This window comes from Pleurodeles waltl, chromosome 9 (genome assembly GCF_031143425.1).
Source record: "Pleurodeles waltl isolate 20211129_DDA chromosome 9, aPleWal1.hap1.20221129, whole genome shotgun sequence".
NCBI classification, from domain to species: domain Eukaryota; kingdom Metazoa; phylum Chordata; class Amphibia; order Caudata; family Salamandridae; genus Pleurodeles; species Pleurodeles waltl.
In genome coordinates, this window is record NC_090448.1 from 289,134,381 (window position 1) to 289,147,222 (window position 12,842).

The window sequence follows — 12,842 nt, forward strand, 5'->3', positions numbered from 1 at the left end:
TTTCAGTGCATTTTGAGTTTTTTTTTAACGCAAAGTAATTTTTTTATTACCATATATAAAGCCAACCCACTTTGGCCGAGCACTGCAGGGAGTTATCTACAGGACCATACATTTTTTAAAGGTGAGGGTGGGGGTCAAATGGCATGCCTCCCTTAACCTTATTATACCTTGTGGACCCCATCACCCAGGGTCTTCTTTTTATGAAGGGAGAGCGGGGGTCACACAACCCCCTTCGCCGCATCTTATTAGCCCCTGGAGACCTCATACCCCAAGGACCACTACTTAAAATAAAGTGAAGGAGGGCCACGCCTCCCCGAGCATTGTTAAATTCTGGGGACCCCATCTACCAGGGCCACCACTATAATTAAATTTGTGGATGGCTGCATGGCCTTCTTCCCTGAGCCTTGTTAGGCCCTGGGGACCCTATACCAGAGGTCCATTGCTAAAATGAAAGGGGAGGAGGACTGCATGACCCACTCCCCAAACCTTGTTAGGCCCTGGGGAGCCCATCCCACAAGGATGTTTTTTAAATTAAAGGGGAGGGGACCACATGGCACCACTCCTCGAGCCTCGTTAGGCCCTGGGGATCCCACCTAACAGGAACATTCAAAAGTTAAATAGGAGGGTGGCTGCACTGCTCTCCTCCCCAAGCCTTTTCCGGCCCGGGGACCCCATCCCTTGGGGCTCGCATCTGTAAAGCTGGGTTCCCTGTTGCCCTCCCAGGGCACCCACCATAAATTCACCGGGGACATTGGGAGAACCCCAAGGTTCCTGAGGCCCCAGCTATCTCCCCACACAGTGTGAGCCGGCATCGTTCCCACCCAGAGAGAGTAGCTATTAATGCTGCTCCCTCTGGGCAGGAATAATATTTTGATCTGTTACCCTGCCCACATAAGTGAAGGCAGGGAAAAAGATCAAAAGTCGGCACCTAGCTTGCAGAAGCATTTTCATGGTTGGCATGAGACTCAAAAATGCTCCCGCCAAGCGGAAGCAAACACAGGTTTCCCTGCTTGTGCGGGCAGGGAAACCGATGCGTCTGGGGAGAGCACCACAGGACATAGCGTGTGTGCCAGCCCTGGGGTATGGTCTCTCCAGGGCCACTAATGGCTAAGGGAGGGGGCCTCACAGCCCCCCCCCCCTTGATTAATATAGTAGCCCAGGGGGATAGGGTCCCCAAACCCTTTAGATGCTCAGGGAGCAGGTCCACGCAGCCACCCATCCCCATTTCGAAAGGTTTGGCCCCAGGGGTAGATTATCCGGGCCTGTAATCTCTCAGGGAGGGGGCTGCACTGCTCCACCTTTGTTATTGAAATTGGCCCCTGGAGATGGAGTCTCAACGGCCTCTGAAGACTTGGGGAGGGAGACTCGGGGAGGGAGACTCCTGGCCCCCTCGCCTTACATGCAAATCTCAGTGTGGGCTCTCCAGGGTTTAAATGGCCTGGGGTGCGGGCAACATGGCTGCTCCCCTTTTTTCATGATTTCAGCCCCAGGTGTGGTCTCCCTGTAGCTTTTCGTGGCTCGGGGAGGCCATGTGGCCCCCTCCCCTTTAATAAAAGTAAACGTTCTTGGATTTGGGGTGCCCAGGGTGTAATGAGGCTCGGGGAGGCGAGGCCAAGCGGCCCCTCTCCCCTTTAATTTAAGTAAATGGACCTGGGTATGATGTCCCTAGGGCTTAACAAGTTTCCAGGAGGAGTGCCCTTCCCCTTTATTTTAAGTAATGGCTCTGGGTTATGTGGTCCCCAGGGCCCAATAAGGCTCAGAGTGGGACCCCCCCTTTAATTAAAAAAAAAAACAACAGCCCTGGGGAATTGGGTCTCCAGGGCCTGATAAGAGGGAGTGCACAGCATGTGTATCTGCAGCTACACATGCCATCGAACATATATATATATATATATATATATTCTCTTTCCCTCCTCCTGCGGGCTAGGTAGACCCCTTGGTTTAGCAGCCCCTAAGCTCCTCCAACAGAAACTTCAGGTGATACTGCCTCACCTCTGGAAGACTGACTGTTAGGCAGACACCAGGTCTTGTAATATAGTAGTTCTAAGAGTACCCTGTGGGGCACACCCTTCCTTGTTGATACAACACTTGGAAGAAGAACAAAGTGGAGTTCTTTGAATCCTATTTTTCACAAATTTTTCACACAGGAGATGTGGATCCACTTCCTCAACCTTCTCAACTTGTTTGGATTGGTTCTCTTTTCAAGTGTCCTTTGCAGGCTGCTCTCCAGACAGAGACCCCTGTGTAAAATTATGCTTCTCACAGTAGCTAACAATAGGCCTGCCTCCCAGCTGGAGCACCACAACTGAGGCACAATAAAGCATGGTTTTTTTGCACCTGACTGTCATCCACTTTTCTGAAGCAGTAATCAAGGACATGCAAAAGGGCAGCCCTGGTCTAGAAACTTCCTTACTTTGAATAACAGAAGCTCCAGTCCCATTCCTCACTACTATCTATCAAATAGCTGTGCTGAGACAAACTAACCAGAAGTCCCTTGTAAAAATGTCTTCAGGGAATTTCTAAAAGTAGCCATGTCTCCATCCTCCTCATTTCAGTGTCTAGATTGCCACATTCCTGCCAGAGGAATGTGGGCAACAGACGTCCACTGTCTGAGGAAGTTGTCCTCATCATCCATATTGCATCATTCAAAATCAGGGGCATCCAAAATGGGCAGTATTGGCATTGGTACTCAGACTCATACAAAGTCTCAAGAAATCTACTGGCCCACTCACTCCAGCGAGTCATATTTTACCAGTGTGAGCTAATTTAAGGGCAGACTGACCTGGTCTGGCATGTGAGCTTGAGTGGTCAAAGAAAAGATGTTTCGCTCTTTCAGAAAGTGAAGGAGAAATAAAGATATCTTCAAATGCTTGGTTTTTATCTTCTCACCTTTGTTGTGTGTTCAAAGGCATCCTATGCCTTCTTACACATTGCTGATTATTTTATACTGGAGATTTGTGTTCACTTTTCGTTCCTCCGATTGCAAAGTTAGTGGACTTTGTAAAGTGAACTGTCTAACAACTGAGCTGGGCAGCTTTTAAGTAGGTTGTAAACCTGTAAAAATATTTCAAATATGTATTTTTGTAGTTAGGAAAACAATTTTTTGTAATTCTGAAGTGAGATAGAAACAAGGTTTTCAATTGAATCAAAACAATCAGAATACTTAGTGATGTGCACATGATATATATCTGCTGAAACTGAATTTCCACATGTTATTGCTAATACGCTTTACACTTTTATTAGTAAAGAACACACTACATTCCATCAATAATGCCTTACCTGGAGGACACTGTCAAGCTACAAATTCCTTACCTTATTAATTATCCCCAGGCGCAGACTGGATCTGGAAATATTTAGTGAGTAGTACCGCTGTACTGTACCCCAGTAGGTCGAGTCATTCGGCTCTGTGTGGTGTTATCCGTGTCTTCAGTGACGTGCGCTATGTTTAAACTGGCATAAAAGGTATGCAGGGTGATAGACTGGCCTACATGAAAGGGAGTGACAACTTTCAGCAGGAAGGAAGCTCTCTATTGTGAGGAGCCAGCTTCTCTGGGAAGTTGTTTAGGTACGGATGCTTAGATGACAAAGCCTGGAACTCACTGATACTCTAGGCAGATGTTACTACCACTAGGAGGGCCTTCTTGATGGTAAGGGGCCTGAGAGGACATTTGTGTAGTGGCTGAAAAGGAGCGCCTATCAGAAAGGTGAGTACTAGATTGACGTCTCACTGAGGCGTGATGAAGGGTGAAGATGGAACATCGTTAAAGACCTTTCAAAAACCTATTCACAAAAGGGTATTTGAAAAAGGGGTGGCTGATCTGGCAACCACAGAAAAGCTGGGATGGCAGAAAGATAGCCCTTTTAGGTGCCCAAAGCATAGCGCTGCTGGGCAAGAGAAAGAATAAACAAAAAGACCTAAGCAAGGGGAGCAGAAAGGGGATCAACTTGCTTTTCTGCACACCATGCCACAAACTTGCCCCAGTGACAGATGTGTACTGTCTTGGTGGAGGGATGCCTGGCTGCCAAGATAACTCTGAAAATGCACTGTGTCCACAGCTCCGATGAAAAGGGAGCATCTGAGAGGGAGTCAGATGTGACTTTGGCACATTGATAATGAACCCCAATGAGTGGAGGAGGTCCACCATAGTCTGGAGGTGGGAGATGATTGCCTTGTGGGAGCCTGCCTTCAACAGCAAGTCATCGAAATAGGGGTAGACTGAAACCCCCTGATCTCTGCAGATGAGCTGCAAACACTGCCATCACCTTGGTGAACACCTGAGGGGCGCTGGTATGGCAGAAAGGAAGCATGGTGAACTGAAAGAGCTTGTGGCCCTCTGTGAACAACAGGTAACACTTGTGCGCAGTCAAGACGGGAATGCAGAAGCATGTGTCCTGCAAGTCCAATGCTACCTACCACTCTCCTGGGTCAAGGGAAGATAGAACTTGAGGGACTAGTTTCAATTTTTTTTTTCAGGAAGCTGGTGAGAGGGCACAGGTCTAGGAAAGGACAAAAGCCGCTGTCCATTTGGGCACCAGAAAATAGCAGGAATAACTACCACAACCTACTTCTGGCATTGGAACCATCTCTATAACTTCCTTGGCCAAGAGAGCCACCACTTCCTGGTGGAGTAAGGCAAGATGGGCCTCCATCAGCTAGTCACAAGAGGGTGGCATGAGTGGAGGGGTAGTCATGAAGGGGACGGTGCAATCCCTTCAGGCAATCTGGAGAACCCACCAGTCCGATGTTATCAACCTCCATTGGTGCAGGTGATGGGGTATCCTGCCTCCCAGTGGTTGCCCATGATGGTTGGACCTCGACCTCTAACTGCTCAACTCACAGTGTCTGGAGGTACTGCATTCTTGGCTACCCAGAGGCATGGGAGCTTGCATTCCATGGTGGCTGGGAAGGTAAAGACATAGCTGGAAGTCCCTTGTATGGCTTCAAAAAGAGCAAAAGGTGGACTCAGGTTGGCAGGGGCCATGGAAAGACCCAAGGACATTGCCATAGCTCTGCTATCCTTGAAGCACTCCAGCGCTGAGTCCACCTTGTTTCCAAAGAGATGGGAGCCATCAAAGGGCACGTCCATAAGCGAACTTTGGACATCCGCTAAAAAGCCAGTCTTCCTCAGCCAGGAGTGGCATTGTAAGGCCACCGACAAAGAATCCACTCTGCCTAGTGAGTCGGTTGTGTCCAGCCTGCATTGAATTGTGAACTTCGCTGCATCTCTCCAATCTGCCATAGCTTATGAGAGAGTGCCCCGGGCCTCCTACAGGACCATGGGCAGCACCTGTGTAATAACTGAATATCAAAGTGCTTAGGAGTAATGGCTCAAAAGGCATGTGATGTTCATGAAATGCAGTGCCAGGCTGGTGGGAGAAAACATTTTCTTGCCTATTGGATTCCCTATCCAGTGGGGTGGTAGGGAATGTCAGGATTTACATGGGAAAGGGAGGCTTGGACCACAAGCTCTCTGGTGTAAGGGGTTGCATGAGGAAACTGTGGTCCCCCGGAACGGAGCTATGATGGCAGGCAATTGTCCTGTTCACAGGAGACCTTGTGCGAGGCTTAGACCAAGTACCAAGCAAGATGTCCATAAGGGTTTCATTCAATGGGGAAAGCAGTTCTGAGAAGTAACTCCCGGCTGAAGCACCTCTGTCAGGACGTTAGTCTTGACTGCCACTGAGGGCAGAATAAGGTCTAGATCCTCTGCATCTCCTGGTAAGTGAAACTTCAAAAATAATTTGACACAGAAGGTTGGGCAGAACTTATAAAGGCTTGTGATCGTGGAGGGAGGGAAGAGCGAATGGAACTCTGCCTCTTCAAAACACTCCATGATTGGTACTGGACGCCTGTCAAGCTGAGAGCAGCGGGTCTTCTACCCCATGCACAGTGTTGGCATTGTCCTAGTGCCCACTGTGACTTGGTACATATCATCTGTTACTGACCTTATATCATGCCCTACTTGGAGGCGGTGGGAAGGTCACTCTGTGAGACTCTCCCTCTTCAGACCCCACTCTCGTGCATCCTGATCTTCGTGTTCGAGGTCAAGAATCCCCCTGATATGATCCACCCGCAGACCTGCCTACTTCACACAGCACTCGCCAGGGCCAAACTCTGCATACTCCGTCTATGGCGCTGCCCAACTCCCCTCACTCACGATGAATGGCTCGAGACAATGTACCAAACGCGACCTATGAATGCATCATTTACAATATACATGACAAAGTGGATGTCTTCCTAGAAACCTGGGCCCCCTTCCTACAGTCGACAAGAGACTGAATAAGACTGTACACAACCACCTGACCTTTATTCTCCCTGCCTTAATTTGACCATCTCATGTCTGCCATGACTACTCTCATCTCCTCCTCCTCCCTCAGTCACCTCCCTCTATCTATTACCTGCCCAGCAGTCCCTCCCCATCTTACCCTTGTCCCTGTGCATCCACACCATATTTCTCCAGGTTCCTCTACGTTATTACCCTGCAGGATGTCCCATCTTCCCTTAGGCCTTTGCTGGCCCCCATCCTCTCCCCTTGCTGTGTTGTATTAGGCCCTGCTGTAATTCCACAGGCACTCTCTACCCTCATTTTGTCATGTTCTCATGCCCTCGTCCTGATGGCTCACTGCGCAATCGCTCATTGCCTAGACCGATCGGTGGAGAAACATAGGTATACCCTTGCGGATAGGACATTTGCACAATGACCCCACCCTCTCTCTGAGAGCTCCAGGGCCATATCTCCCTGTCTCCAAAACATGTCCCCCCTCCCTGTCTAGGTCGTAACCTACCCTGCCCTCCCCAGAGCCGGACTCCCATGCAGTTTCACAGTGGGTGTCACTGTATTGCTATAACTCGATTTGTTTTTTCTATTCCCATGAATGCTTTCTTTCTCAGCCTGTTGTATTGTCTGTTTTGGTTCTATGCTCAATAAAGAATTGCAAAAAAAAGACTAAGGTCTAGGACATCAATTGCCCTTTTCACCACTATGGCAAAAGAGGCTACCTCTTCCATAGCCATGATAGGTAGAGAGAACATGCCGGTATCTGGAAAGGTGTCCAGTCCACTGGCATCTGCCAGTTCCTCATACCAGTCCATGCACATGAGAATGGGGACAGCGCGCGTGAGCATGGAAATGGAGAACGGTGCTGGAGAATGGTCAAAATGGTACGACCGGCACCATTCCGAATCCATCCGTGGATCCGAAGGCCTGACTTGTACAGGGGTAGACCTGCTGGAGAGGAACTAGTAGGGGTTTCCAGAACCTGTGGGGCCCAATGGTCTCATACAATTCTGAGCTGGGTTTGGAGGTCGTTCCGTCTCCCGTAAACTCAGGGAGACACAGAGATGACCCAAGCGCAGGCTGAACCGCCGAGCCAGGCCTTGAGTGACAACGCTCCCTCATTTCATTGAATGACTTTGATGGACAGGGTCGAGTTGAAGACCTTTTCAACTTCTTACTCTTCTTTTTCGGGTGGAACCTACTGGAGGATGACTTCGATGAAGATTGATGGCTCTGGGACTGATCCCGGAATTTTCCTCTCAACCAAGATCAAGGCAATCGTGGCATTTCATGTCGTGTGGTAAGGAGCTAGAATGATCGCTCCATGAAGGCCTCGGGGCGCAGGGCACGAAATCGGTGCAGGTCTTGGCATTGTGGTCACACTCAAGATACCAGAGGCAGACCAGGTGTGGGTCTGTCACTGACATATGCTGGTGATAGGCGCTCCAGGGCTTGAAGTCAGTCTTCCTCCTGGACATCCCTGCCACACCAGGAGATAAATCTCAAAAAAGCACTTTAACAAAAGTCGAAAAAAGATCAGTAAACAAATTACTGGGTGTAACTCTCTACAGTAAAATATTTGCTTAGAATCACACAATGTGAGAGAGGTTTATAGGTCAAGTGTATTAATGTTAGGTTAAGAAGCAAGTCTGTTAAAAAAAAATTGATTTTTGAGGTCTGCACACACAGTTTTCTTACAATACATTCATACTACACATGCACTTAACATACACACCGTATGTCAGTGCAAGGTTCTGGATTTCACATATCAGCAGAAATGTAGCAATGGGGGGCATACTGGAATACTGTGCTCCATCACATGCGGACTGCATCACTGAAGGAGAACCTTCTTGAGAAAATCCAACAGTTAAGTGTTGACACCACGTTTTTTGCAGTGGCAAAGAGATCAAGTCAGGTTTCTCACTATTGCAGGAAAATGCCCTGCACCAACTGAAAGGGTAATCATCTTCGCAACCCTCTAGGCCCTGGCATCGGAGCTCATCCTCCTTGGCATTTAAAAATCTTGTCACGTTGTGTGTCACCGAGAAATGCCCTCTACTTTGACCTGGAGCGGGACCTGCATGGAGTCTTGCAGTGATTTGCCTCGTAGTGATTAGCTTCACATTCTAGGATGACCTTCAAACTCATCTAAATGCAGTCATCCCAGGCCTTTGAGCCATGGGCCAAACCCAAACACCAGACACATACCCTGTGGGGATCTGTCATAAATGTTTGTGAAAGTCCTTACAAAGTTGAAACCCCATAATCTTCTAGGGTGACATGTTTACTTGCACACTAGAACATTTTGAAGGGCAAAAAATCACTTTATTCAACTGAAGAAAAAGATGAGAGGAGTTGCAGATCTGCTTCTAAAAGCACAGAAAGGAACTGGACCAGCACACGTGTGGCGTTTACATGTGGCTCCTCTGGTCCCTTCCATAGCGGAACAGCGTCAATGTGGAGTTTTCTAGATCCAGTCTTATGGGGATGCCCACAAAGTGAGGAATCTGTAGTTCGAAAAAACTGTCAGAAACAGAGTACCCTGCCACCATCACTTTAGTGCTAAATCCAGGAAGGAAAAATAGTCCCTTATCCACTAGTAGGGCATGCTCGATGCGCCCCTACACGTGAGGAAGTGGAAACACAGTAGCACACTGGAGCACAGTAGAGGCTGGTGTCCTAGTGAATAACCACAAATCTGCACTCAACCAGAGTTTAAGGAGGCACAGGACAGAAAGAGAGAAGAGCACTATGTAGAAGTGATTGTGAGATGAGTGGGGTCATTCTCCTGCTGCTGGGCCCGCATTCCAAGACTAGCTGTAAGCCACACCTGCTCCTGAAGGGCAGCAATAATTTGGCTCTTAGTGGCACCTATGACTGCACTTATCTCTGCCAATACATGCATCCTGCTTGGCAGGGTATGTGAAGTGCTCATATGCTACTCTAATGGTTGGATGCCATACCTGCTGCCCTCGTCCTGATTAGCTATGGCTTGGGACTGCTCTGTCGGTGGTGCCATCGGTGGTGGAACGGTGCTTCACGCTTCCTTGGTACTGGTTATAGGAGCAACAGGGACGAGTGCTCTCACCGGACATCACAACTTCCAGTGAGAAGGAGGTACTCTATGCCATGAGGACTGCAAGAGGATCCCCTGCACAAGCACTGCAACTGCTGCCACGTATCATACATATGCAGTCATGAGGCTACTGACACCTGCATAAAGCACTGAGAGGAAGGCTGCATATAATTTCCCCGTTTTTATTCCCTACAGTTTCTTTTACACCATTAGAGAAGCCACTTAGGACCAGCAAGCCCTTCCAAAATACAAAGTTTTCACAAGAGAGGACAGGCAGCAGAAACCGAGCAAACTTAAGCAGAGTGTGAGGCAAGTGGTACTGGGCACAAACTCAGAACCAGCAAAACTACGTAATAAGCTGTAGCTGTCCTGAGAAGTTGAAAGGATGCATTAATGATGAGCATGCACATCCTCAGCACTACATGGGCACTAAACAACTGAGGCACCGAAATTGAAGCACAACCAGTGCAGCCTAACACAGCTTCTGGTTAGTCCCATACCAAGTTGCCATTAAGTCTTAGCATCAAAAGGGCGGAACCCAAAGACCCTCCGAGAATACTCTTTTTTTTTCCTCTTAGATTTTCGTTTTGACATAAGCTGTGGCACACACCTAAAATTGTCTCTAGTCAGACCTAAACAGTAAGAAAGTTTCAGAATGTGAGATTAACAGCAATGGGTTAAACGACCCCTAAGGTGCATGACAGTGAGAAACCTGGGAGACAAAAGAAAAGTCAATGTTGTTGGTGGTCTGTTGGCAACAGGGGAAGCTAATGAACTTAAAAGGTGGGATGGTGGGATGCACATTTCTGGCTCAAAGGCACGGCTGGGCCTTGAGAAGAGTTTTTTTCTCTCGTAAGAAAATCTCACAAAATCAAGAACAAATTGTGCATATTACAGCATATTTTCACATGCTATTGGTGGGCCACCATAATATGAAGGAGGAATAAAATATGCAAGTGTCAGCACGCTGCAGGGCTCAGCGACAGTATGCCAGAACCAGGTGTAGATATTCTATCTCAGGTTCACAAATAAGCCAGGATCTCCCCGGCAAGCATCTCTTCACTCCATACACCACCAGGCAGGCTGATAGATGAGCATCCACAGAAATGTATACACACCTACTCTAGGCGCCTAAACCCTTCCTCATTTAACTCACAACGAGGGCGCCGTTACCCGGAGTCTTCGGTAGCACCCCTGTGCTGAAGAGGGTGTGCCACTAAGCTAAGTGGTATTATGGCTTCCTAAGGCCCATGGAATGGTCGGCTGCAGCTGGCAGCTCTCTGCTACCCGACTCTGAGACATTAGGAAGTACAGCATCTACACCCACATGCCCTCAGCAGGCCTAGGACATGCCTATGGTTGCACGGCACAAAACACTAACCAAAAAACTAGAGTCTGCAGCAATTAAAGTAGGAACATTTGGAACAGTAATTGTTTCACTCGGCTGATCACTGCCTAACCCAGAACCCATCCCCCCCTCTCACAGGCTGACTGTGCAGCCTAGCCAATGAGAAAACAGGGAGGGAGTTGGAATCTGGGCTCAGCGTCTTAAACCCGTTCCCCACCGGAGCTCTCGAAAACCGACACTCGAACACCAGCGAGCGAAATTGACGGTGCATGGCCAATGTGTGTTTGTGTGCATATTTACACTGCTCTAGTACACATCTAACACCAAGCTCGGCTGGAAACCTTTCGTCCTACCCTCCATGCCAGCCTTGCGCAGCTCCATTCCTTCATTATTTTCTTGCGTTTTGCCAGTGTCTTTAGGAGTAGGGGGAAAAGATGAAAGGTTCAAGCATAAACATTACAACTGAGTCTGCCATTTTTTTGCTCGAGGCTGTCCCATTTTTGTAGCTTGATTCTTAACTGCATGTTATCCAACTCTTCCTTTCGACGTATGAGAATCTGCTTTACATGTGCCAATTTATGGGACTTCCCGTGGACATTTTCTATTTTGATGGAAAATGATGCTGTGATCACCCAGAGCATGGTTACTGTGCTTTTGCAGACAGAAAATAAGATCTCCTTTCTCTTCGCTTCTTGACAGAATACATAGAGGAGATTGTGTCTCCTAGGACTTTAACCCACAAGTCTTAAATCCGAGATTAACATGCTTGGAGCACTAGATGTTATCACTTCCAATCTCAGCTCACTGCTGTGAAAGATATTCTCCTAATTTAATCAGAGATTTCTGATTGTCAAATCTTCAATGTGAACTCCTTACCTGCTGAGGAAAGCATTAGCAGTGTGCAAACAGTGAAACTGTTGTGAATAGAAGTAGAGTGATGTAGAAATATTGCTTGGTTCCACATCCACTATTTCAATATGAACAAAACCATTAAGGCAACTTGAACTTTGTCGCCGTTGCACCTTCAACTTGTCTGCATGGAAGCTGCAGTTCCTCTTGTGTTATTCGCATAGTCAACAGAATGTAATCATTAGGATACAGGAGATCATGGGTCGCAAGAGGGCCTTGAGGTGGCTCTGTAAGCACAACATTTATTTCTGATGATGGTTACTAGCATAATGACGTTCCGAGACCTCTTGATCGAAAAACAGTACTTAGCCATCACATGTGTTGAGATGCTCCTTAAAATAGTAAGATCGGAGTTGGTAAGAGAGTATTTTCCTTGTTGAAGGTAAGACCCTGTTTTTGCATTAAAGTGTAACTGCAATGACCTCTCAATCCATTTCAGATTATGCTTTTTCCAGCCTAATGGTCCAAACAGGTAAAGACTTTAAAACTGAATTTTTATCAGGTGCAGACGCAGGACTGAAGAGTAGCACCAGGGAAAGGTATTACTGGGTAATGATGCAGGATTTTAAGATTTGCATTTTTTGGGTTGATAAGGATATGAAGAGAGTCATCCTTAAGAATGATTGATCTTAAGGACGAAAATTAGTTTTTTAATTTAGAGGGAGACAATACATTTGTCCCACTGTTTCAGCCAAAATGCTCTTTTTTTGTAACTGTCGAGGATGTATCTGCAACATAAACCTTTTTCTCTTCAGTTTGTTTCAGTAGCATTTGAAAAATCTTTTCCTGTGACACTAATATGGGAAGCACTCACCTTTTTCAATAGGGTCATGTGGGTAACATTGTGATAAAGTTTATTATTAATTATGGTTGATGGTAGTGCAACACAATTTCATTATTCTTGCTAGGTACACTAAAGGTTTCACTGATATAAACCTAAGCTCCACCCCTGATGGCTATGGCACAGAGCAGATTGGCTTAACTTAAGAAAAATGTGACAAGCATTTAGAAGTACCTAAACAGTTAAAATGTTAGAAACAGCACAATAAAAATCACCCTCGACTTTATAAAATGAGGGAATATTCAAATGAACAAAATGACACCAAAAGGACAGAGATCCAATATGGGAAACGGAGATGTGGATTTTTAAAGTTCAAAATGAAAACTCAAAAAGCGTAAGATGTCAACCATGGACAACTAATTGCACTAGATTTAGACAAGGGTAAGGTTT